At 36.7% G+C, this 10,591-nt stretch overlaps 1 non-coding gene across 1 annotated transcript; it reads right to left on the reverse strand.

Moving 5' to 3' along the window:
• Window positions 1-488: 488 nt before the first annotated feature.
• LOC111763785 (U1 spliceosomal RNA) lies at window positions 489-648 on the reverse strand. Its single transcript, XR_002796573.2, has one exon. It is a non-coding gene; the product is annotated as a U1 spliceosomal RNA (small nuclear RNA).
• Window positions 649-10,591: the final 9,943 nt, after the last annotated feature.

The following is a 10,591-nucleotide window of genomic DNA, read 5'->3' on the forward strand; positions in this document are numbered from 1 at the left end:
ACCCCAGCTCACCCAATATAAAATAGATAATCTGGATAGTCCTATAACTAAAAAGGAAATTGAATATGTAATTATAAACTCCTAAAAGGAACTCTCTAGACCAAATGTTTTCACTGGAGAATTCTATCAAACATTTAAAGATGAATTAAAATCAGTTATTGTATAATCTGCTCCAGAATTATAACAAAGGAGGAAACACATCCCAATTTATTTTATGAGACTATTAATACACTAATATGAAAACTAGAAAGATAGTAAAAATAAAGAACAGCAGATTAATATCTTTCATAAATATGCATGCAAAAACCATTAATAGTATAAATCTAACAACACATACAGGGTTTATATACTGAAAAGTATACAATGCTGATAAAAAAATTAAGACAATCTAACTAAATGGAGAGATATGCTGTGTTCATAGATTGGAAGATTCGATATAATAGGGATGGTGATGCTCCACAAATTGATAAACATTTTTCTTTTTAGAAAATGGGAGAGCACAAGCACAGTCCCCCACTACCACAAATAATGCAATAGCTTCCCACATTTGGGGAAATTGCAGGGTCAGCACATCAGGAGTGTGATGGGTAAGCCTTGAACTGGGAAAACCATCTTCATGATCATGGGTCTCCCCTGTCAGGTAAGTTTTTTTTTAATTCCCCCCCTCTTGTGGCTTGTTTTCTGTCTGCTCTCTGTGTCTATTCGCTGTGCGTTCTTCTGTGTACCTGTATTTTATTTATTTATTTATTTATTTATTTATTTATTTATTTTTATTTCCCCCTACCTTATGGCTTGCTTGTTGTGTGCTCTCTGTGTCCATTTGCTGTGTGCTCTTCTGTGCTTTTTTTTTTTTTTTAAACTTGTCTCCCTTTTTGTTGTGTCACCTTGCTAAGTCAGTTCTCCACAGCGCTTGTAGACCGGCGGCTCTCCACAGAGTACAGGAAAGCTTGCTTTCACAAGGAGGCCCCGGGACATGAACCCAGGGCCTCCCATATGGTAGATGGGAGCCCAACTGATTGAGCCACAGCTGCTTCCCTCAGGTAAGTATTTTTGATAAACAGTTTTAACATAAATACTATCAAAATCCCAGCAAGATTTTTTTTTTTTGTAGAATAGACAAGATTATTGTAAAATTTATGTAGAAAGGCAAAGGGATTAGAATACCTAGAATAATTTCGAAAAAGAAGAATAAAATGGGAGAAGTCTATCTTCCTGATTTCAAAATTTATTGAGTAACTAGAGCAGCAAAAATTGAGACTGTGTGGTTTTGATGGAAGGATGGACACGTAGATCATGGGAACAGAATAAAGAACACAGAAATAGACCCACATAAGCATGCCTAACTGATTTTAGACAAAGATGCAAAAGCAATTTAATAGAGTTAAGATAACCTTTTCAACAAATGGTACTAGCATCCATAGGTAAAAACTAAACTCAACCTAAGCCTCATATCTAATACAAAAGCTAAAAAATTAATCATGAACTTAAATATAAAATACAAAACCATAAAACTTTTAGAAGAAAACACAGGAGAAAATCATCAGGATCTAGCAGTGGGCAAAGAGTTCTTAGACTTGACACTTAAAGCACAGCCCATAAAAGGGGAAATTGATAAATTCGACTTTATCAAAATTAAGAAAATTTTGCTCTGTGGAAGATCCTGTACAAAGCACATATCTGAAAAAGGACTAGTATTTAGACTATATAAAAAGCTCTTAAAACTCAACAACAAAAAACACATGAAAAGATTTTCAACATTGTTAGCCATTATGGAAAAGTAAATTGAAACCACAATGAGCTATCACTACATTCCTATTAGAAAGGCTAAAATAAAAAAAAGTGACAAAAACCAAATGCTGGCAAGGATGCAGAGAAACTGAACTGCTCGTACATTGCTTGTTAGAAGGGAGAATGGTACAGCATCTATAAAACAGTTTGGCAGGTTCTTAAAAAAGTAAACATGCCACAACTATAAATATAGCAATTACACATCTGAACATTTATCCCAGAGATATGAAGACCTATGTTCATACTTATAGCAGCTTTTTTCCTAATTGTCCAAACTTGGAAACAACCCAGATGTTCTTCAACAAGTGAATGGTTAAACAAATGGTGGTATATCCATACCATGAAATACCATGGGATATTACTTCACAATAATAAAGAAGGAATTATTAGTACATGAAGTTTCCTGGATGAATCTCTAGACAAGTACGCTGAGTGAACAAAGCCAATCCCAAAGGTTACACTACATTTCTCCATTTATATAACATTTTTGCAATGACAAAGTAATAGAAATATAGAAGAGATTAGTGGTTGTCAGGGCTAAGGAGAAGGATAAGGGTGGGTGGGAAGTAGGTTGGGTTATAAAAGGACAACATGAAGGATCTTTGCTGTGGTGGAAATGTTCTGTTTCTTAACTGTCTCAATGCCAGTGTCCTGGATGTGATATTGTAATATAGTTTTGCAAGATGTTACCACTGGGAGAAACCAGGTAGAGGATGCAAAGAATCTCTTTAAATTATTTCTTAAAACTGCAGGTTAATCTTTATCTACCTCAAAATAAAAAGTTTAATTAAAAATATATGAAGCAAAAAAACACAGGGTAGATCAAATTAAAAACATAAAAGTGATTATCCTGGGTTGAATGGCAGAAATTTGAACTGAGTAGATAGAAATCAGAAGTAGCAGGGATACTTCTTACTATATGCCCTTTTCTTACCATACATATAGGAAAATGCATGAACCAAAGTTTACATCTTGCTGATATCACAAAATGGACCCATTCATGTAAGTACCACTCAGATCAAGAACTAGAATATGATCAGCATGTTCTATGCTCTCTTCATGCCCTCTTCTTTTACTACCCTTCCATGGCAGTTTGAAATTATTTTATGAATCTCAAAAAGAGAAAGATTATGTTTCTGAACTAATCCATTCCTGTGGGTGTGAGACCCTTTCACTGGACTATGTTAGTGATGTGTGACTCAGGTTGAGTATCTGCTCTCTTAATGGGTCTGATATAAATGGAGAGACATACACAGGAAAAGAAAACTCTGTCTGATTTGATCTAGCCATATCAGAGAGAGGATTGCAGGAGAGCAGAGAAGCCTAGGAGAAGGTGACCTCAGCAGTGATCAGTGGTCACCCTGATTTGCCACATGGCCGGACATCAGTAGCTGATTTTGGTAAGAACATACCTCTGATGGTGTCTTGATTTGGAATTTCACAGCCTCAGAACTATTAGCTTATACCCAAGCAAATTTCCCATTATAAAAGCCAATCCATTTCTGGTACTTCGCATGGGCAGACCTTCGGCAAACTAAAACACATTTTCATTCCCTGCAAAAGTAGCCACCACCTTGAATTTAAACATCAAAGATTAGTTTTGCCTGTTTTCAAACTTTATAAAAGTGAACTCATAAATCATTCTGAGTCTGGTTTTTATAACTCAATATTACACTTATGAGATTCATCAGAGATAGTGTAGGCAGCAATCATTTATTCATTTTTATTGCATATAGTATCCTACTTATATACTACAATTTATCCATTCTAGTGTTTATGGACATTTGAGTTGTTTGCAAATTTTAACCATTATGAATAATGTTACTATGAACATTTTTTATGTGTCTTCTATGTAGGTACAAATTTTTATTTGGCAAATAATTGAAAATGAAACTGCTGGACCGTAGGACATGTGTGTGTTAAACTTTAGGAGCTATGACCAAACAGTTTTCCAAAGTGGTTGTATTAATTTGCACTTCCACTTGCAGTGAGTGAGAATTCCTGTTATTCCATAGTAATATCTGATGTTGATGTTATAAGTCTTTTAATTTTAGTCATTTCATTGAGTGTGTAGTGATATCAAATTGTGGTTTTAATTTGCATTTCTCTAATTACTAATGAAGTTAAGTAACATTTTACATGTTTATTGGAATTTTAACTTTCTTTTCTCAAGTGCCTGTTCAACTCTTTTAAATTGGGCTATTTGTCTTTTTCTTACTGATCTCTCAGGTTTTTGGAATCTAGCCCTGTGCCATTAAAATTTGTACAAATATCTTACTTTGTGGCTTCTCTGTTCAGTATCTTAATGACGTTTTGAAGTTCAGAAATTCCTAAGTTTAATGTAGACAAATTCATCAATCTTTTCCTTATGGTGAATGCTTTTTGTTTCTTATTTAGTAACTTTTTATCTACCCAAGGTCATGGAAATATTTTCCTATTGCCTTTTTTATTGTTTTACCTTTCAAGTTTAAATTTGCAAACCAGTTGGAATTGTTTTTTGTGTATGGTGTAAAGTAGGGATCAAGTTTCAATTTCTTCCATTAATATATGTAATTGACCCAGCTCCATGTATTGAAAAGATCATCCTTTCCCACTACCCTTCACTGATACCATTGTCATAAATCAGGGACATTTTTTACTATTGCTTTTTTTTCTTAACTTATTTATAAGCAAATATACTAATCTTAAGATTACATTTTGATGAATCACAAAATATCCAATATATGTGAGTTTGTTTCTGGACTCTCCATTCCTTACATTGGTCTTTTTATTTTACAACAGTGCATCAGTGTCTCAATTAATGTAGCTTTATAGCTAATAGTGGAAGTCTTGCAATTTGTTTTTCCTCAGGAGGTTTTGGCTATTATTGGCTCATTGTATTTCCATATAACTTTTTAAGTTGGTCAGTGTCCCTACAAATACTTGCTGGTGTTTCATTTGGGATTTAATCAAATCCAAAGGTCATCTGTGGAAAATTGACATCTCTACAAAGCTGACTCTTAAGACACATGATCATATTGTATCTATTTACTTAGGCCTTCTTTAGTTTCTCTTAGTGATATTTTGTAGAGTTTTGCATAGATTTCATTATATTTATTCCAATTAGTTGTTTTTTACACTTAAAAATTTTATTGAATTATAACATTCAGACATGAACATATATAAACAATAAGTGTGTAGTAAAAGTTCTGAACTTATAAAACAAACATGCATATCATGATATAGGGTTTCCATAGATCACCTCACCACCAACACCTTGCATTGTTGTGAAACATTTGTTACAAACTATGAAAGAGCATCATCAAAATATTACTACTATTGTTAGCTGTTTTTTAAATGTTATTCTAATTTTATGTGTATTTTTATAATGTTATAAATTTTAAAAATTTCTTTTTCTATTTGTGCTTTGCTGACATATAGAAACAAAACAGATTTTTGCTTATTGTGATCTTTCGGAATTCATTTATTAAAGAATTCATGTCTAAATTCATTTATTAAATAATTCACTTATTAATTCTAATAGTTTATAGATTATTTTGCATTTTTTATATGCACTATCATATCTTCTGGAAAAACGGCAGTTTCATTTTTCCTTCCAATCCTCCCTCCCTCCCTCCCTTCTTCCTTCCTTCTTTCCATCCTTCCTTCTTTCATTTCTTTGTTCCTTTGTTCCTTTCTTCTTTTATTTGCTTTGCCTTATTGCAAGGCATTCATAACTTGTCCTCATTTTCATAGGTAATCTTACTATTAAGCATGGTGATGATTATAGGATTTACAGGTACCTTTTTAAACAATAAGCTGTTCTTATCTATTTCTAGTATGCTAAAAATTTTAAATATGAATAGATGCTTAATTTAATAAAATGCTTTTCCTACATCTATTGCGATGATCATATGATTTTTCTCATTTAATCTTTAATGTAATGAATTACCTTGATTTTGAAATTTAAATAAGGCTTGTATTACTGAAATAACCCTAATTTGTTGTTGAAAAATTATCCCTTTTATTTATCTTTTTTTTTTTGAGGTACCAGACCTAGAATTAATCCCAGAACAAATATGGATAGATCTTCAGTTTTGAGAGGAAAAAGTAAGAAACTATAAGTTCTCTACAACTATTTAGGTAAATTTAAAGCATACACACAACTAAACAGTACTGTATTTCAGAAATATCTACATATCTAAGAAAAGTGCTAAACACAGTAAAGTGATTTGCTACAGGTAGAGGAGGGGACTGGGAGTTGAGATTGAGGAAGAAGGGAAAAAAATCAAATAAAACAAGAGAACTTGAGAGTATGACTTAGTTCTCTGCATTTGGTGTTATCTATTTGTAAGGTGAGTCTAAGAGTCTAGTTTTCATACTAACTCCTAGTTAAACAGGACCATTATTAAAAGTTTTTTTGACAAGAAGTAAAATTAAAGAGGCTTTTGTGTGATTATTTAATTTAGAAGCCACTATGTACCATAATGAGTCCTATAGCCACTGTAAATAATTATCTTCTTCCAGAAATCATGCTTTGAAATTACAGTAGAAATATGTTATCTCTCTTATTTCAGTCTCAAAGACATTCTTTTCTTTTTTTCAGGAAGTACTGGGGGTTGAACCTAGGACCTTGTACATGGGAAGGAGGTGCTCAACCTCTGAGCTGCATCTGCTTCCCAGTGAGAGTTTTTTTAAAAAATTTGTTTGCTAGTTTTTAGGAGGTACAGGAGATCGAACCCAGGACCTTGTAAATAGAAAGCAGGTACTGACCGCTTGAGCTACATCCGCTCCTAGTTTACTCCTTTTTTTTTTTTTTTAAAGATTTATTTATTTATTGAACTCCCCCCCTCCCCCAGTTGTCTGTTCTCTGTGTCTATTTGCTGCGTCTTGTTTCTTTGTCTGTTTCTGTTGTCGTCAGCGGCACGGGAAGTGTGTGTGGCGCCATTCCTGGGCAGGCTGCACTTTCTTTCCTGCTGGGCGGCTCTCCTTACGGGGCGCACTCCTGGCGCGTGGGGCTCCCCTACATGGGGACACCCCTGTGTGGCAGGACACTCCTTGCGCGCATCAGCACTGCGCATGGGCCAGCTCCACACGGGTCAAGGAGGCCCGGGGTTTGAACCGCGGACCTCCCATGTGGTAGACGGACACCCTAACCACTGGGCCAAGTCCGTTTAGTTTACTCCTTCTTATCAACAACAAATGTTAAAATTTTAAAACTCTTTTGGGGAACCAGATGTGGCTCAAATGGCTGAGCTCCCACCTCCCACATAATAGGTTCCTGGTACCTCTTGAAAAAAGAAAAGCAAACAACAAGCAAAACCAAAAAACCAACTCAGGGAAGCTGATATGGCTCAGTGGTTGAGTGCTGGCTTCCCACATATGAGGCCCTGGGTTCAATCCCTAGCCCCCAGTTCCTCAAAAAAAAAACAAAAACAAAACAAACAAACAAACAAACAAAACAACCAAAAACCTCTTTTTGGCTAGTGATTGTGCTTTTGCTTTTTGTTTTATTTCTTATGAGAATGAAGATAGTGAGGAAGTTTGGAAGACTTACAACTTGGTCTGAACACGTTTAATGACTGAAGATTTGTCTGGTGAATTTAAGGCATGGTGCAATGCTAACCAACCTGAGTTCCTTTAGAGAAAGCATTGGATTTCATTCTGAGGCGTGTGAGTAAGAAGATGTTTCAGGCAAATTCTCCCCTTGAATTACTAGGAAAATTTTTCCATCCCTAACATAGGCCAGATCTGTTCTCTTCCAGATGAAACCCCTACTTTAGTGTTTATTCTGTCCCAAGATATCTATGTTATTTTGTTGACCGAAGATAATCCTGCCTGATCAGAGATATTCATTAAGATTCTACTGATGGAAAGACCAACAAGTTGATGCCAATAGGGATGTTGCTGATCAAAATGTGATCTGATCTGACAGCATCACCCAGGAGCTTCTCAGACATGCACAAACTCTGGCCCAGTCACAGACCTAATGAAGTAAATATTGCTTTATAAAGATCCCCAGGTGGTTCTTATACCCATTAATGTTTGAGAAGCACATTAAGTCCTGGGAATCATTCCCTGGCATTCAAGCTAATGTCAGTTTGAAGAAAGGCTGTTTTGAAATTAAATTCATTTTTACATAGTTATCCTTGATTTACTGATTAATGCTATCATTTAGCATTTACTGAGAGTTTATTATATTTCAGGCTCCAGACAAGGTGCTTACAAAGACAAATAGGACATGTTCAAGGATTTGCTAGTTTTTGGAATGCAAAAATAGATGCAGAAAGATGCACAGAAGCTGGCATGAAACATGCTTCTGGTCTTCTGGGAAAAGTTCCCAGTTCAGTAATCTGACAATGGCAACACAAGCTATAGAGATGACCATCCAGTATCTGTTTGGTGGCATTGGCTGTGCTCTGGAAGCTCTCAGCAAAGCAAGCAGGCCAGACCCAGGTACTGTTTGGCCCAAGAAGCTTGGTTTCTGGCTTCCCAGTGGGGACTGGGCCATCTCCAGCTCACCTACTCAGAGCTGACAGCCTACACCCAAACCTGCCTCTTCAGCTTGATGGATGGCCTGATGGACCAAGAGCTAAAGAATGGAATCTGGCTGACAGGGCTGGCAGAGGGCATGTCCATACTGGGGTGTTTGCTAAATGCTGTGTGATCTGATTCAGAATTGTGAAGGAATAGAAGTGATTGAGTGGATTCCAGTTGGTCACATTAAAAAACCATGAGTCCAGGCCTGGTGTCTAGGGTTGGCAGAAAATAAAAAAGAAATGCCACAGGTTAAGTTCTTTTATATTAAGTTTTATGGCATGCCCAAATCATGTTGTGTTAGCATTCTAAAAATCAGTACACTGGTTTCACAATTTTTGCTTCAGGACTTAGAAACGAAAAATGTCTGATAACCAGCCCTTTGATATGAATTAGCCAGGAAAGAAGTGAGTTGAACCTAAGAGCAGACATGAGAAATGTTATTTATAGGAACAACATTCTATTCCATATACAACTTGATCTTTTTTCCTATTTATTGTCTGTTTTCCTGTAGCTGGAAATATTGTTTAGAAAAGGGCAAGGCAAGGAAATTCTGGTTAAAGGAAGAAAATCTCAGGTTTGGTCAGATGAATTTTCTTCTCCCCTTCCCACTCATAATGCCAACAACAATCATTTCTAAATAGTATCTGACATAGTGCTTCACGGACAATTACGGGACACTGTAGATCCCCCCAGGGCCCACTGGATGGAACGTGAGAGAGTCTGGGCTATGATGTGGACCATTGACTATGGGGTGCAGTGATGCTCAGAGATGAACTTACCAGGTGCAATGGATGTATCACGATGATGGGAGAGAGTGTTGCTGTGGGGGGAGTGGGGGGCGGGGGCGGTGGGGTTGAATGGGACCTCATATATTTTTTTAATTGTAATTAAAAATAATAATAATAAATAAATATTTAAAAAAAAAATAAATAGTATCTGACAGTCAAATAGATGAAACAGAATGAAATAGAAATGAATAAAATAGAGTGAAAAGATTTAAAGTGATCAATTATTAATTACAAATTATTTGTGGAATATTGCTTGACCATAGATATGGCTTTATTATATTTTTATCATACATAAAATTTTGTTCATGGTTGGGCAAGTTATTGAATATTTGTGAGACTCAGTTTCTTTACCTGTAAAATGAAGACAGCAAGGGTAAATGAAATATACTGTGTATATTAAGTCAGTGACTGGCACAGGGTGATTTAAAACTTTTACAGTAGGGTCAAAATTTGTACATAATGATTCTATCATGTATCTATACAGATTTAAAAAGCTGCTCTGTTTTACACAATTAAGCCCACTTTGTTCTTGAGTCCTCCAGTCTGCCTTGAGCAGATAACAAATTCTTTCCTATTCTGATATTTTCAGTCCAATCCAATGATTTTTTTTTTAAAGATGTATTTATTTATTTATCCCCCCCCCCCCCCCCCCCGTTGTCTGTTCTCTGTGTCTATTTGCTGCGTCTTGTTTCTTTGTCCGCTTCTGTTGTCGTCAGCAGCACGGGAAGTGTGGGCGGCGCCATTCCTGGGCAGGCTGCACTTTCTTTCCCGCTGGGTGGCTTTCCTCACGGGCGCACTCCCTGCTCGTGGGGCTCCCCTACGGGGGGACACCCTGTGTGGCAGGGCACTCCTTGCGCGCATCAGCACTGCGCATGGGCCAGCTCCACACGGGTCAAGGAGGCCCGGGGTTTGAACCACGGACCTCCCATGTGGTAGACGGACGCCCTAACCACTGGGCCAAGTCCATTTCCCTCCAATGATTTTTGAGCTAAATTCAAATATTACCACCATCACTGACCATTTTCTATCTTAGCAGCTTTATGTAAAAGTTTCAGTGTTTCATACATTCTTTATCCCTCCCCTTTCTTCTCTATTCCTCAGGAGTAATGTCTTTCCACTGAAGAGCTTATGTATTATTCTGGTGTCAGGAAAGTAATATTAAGGTTTGTTTGGCATCTACTTGAGGTTTCCTGTCCTGCTTGGTCTTTGGACATCAGGCTCTGTCACTGAATGATGTTCTTTGGAATGTCCGTACCCTGAGCATCCTGAGCTGGTGTCCAATGAGGTGTGGTTTGTCCCACTGACCTTGGAGCCACATGTTTGCAGTTTGCCTTTGTCTCCAACTGCAAAAAATCTGAACTCTTTTACCTCATCTTGACCTCAGACATATTTCTTCTCATCACTGCCCCACAAAGTACTTTTTTCCTGTGCTGGGAGATAGGAACTCTTGACTGCTCTCTCTATATCAAGAGTGATTGGAACCCTAGGTAGTTGTC

This window comes from Dasypus novemcinctus, chromosome 2 (assembly GCF_030445035.2).
Source record: "Dasypus novemcinctus isolate mDasNov1 chromosome 2, mDasNov1.1.hap2, whole genome shotgun sequence".
NCBI lineage: Eukaryota > Metazoa > Chordata > Mammalia > Cingulata > Dasypodidae > Dasypus > Dasypus novemcinctus.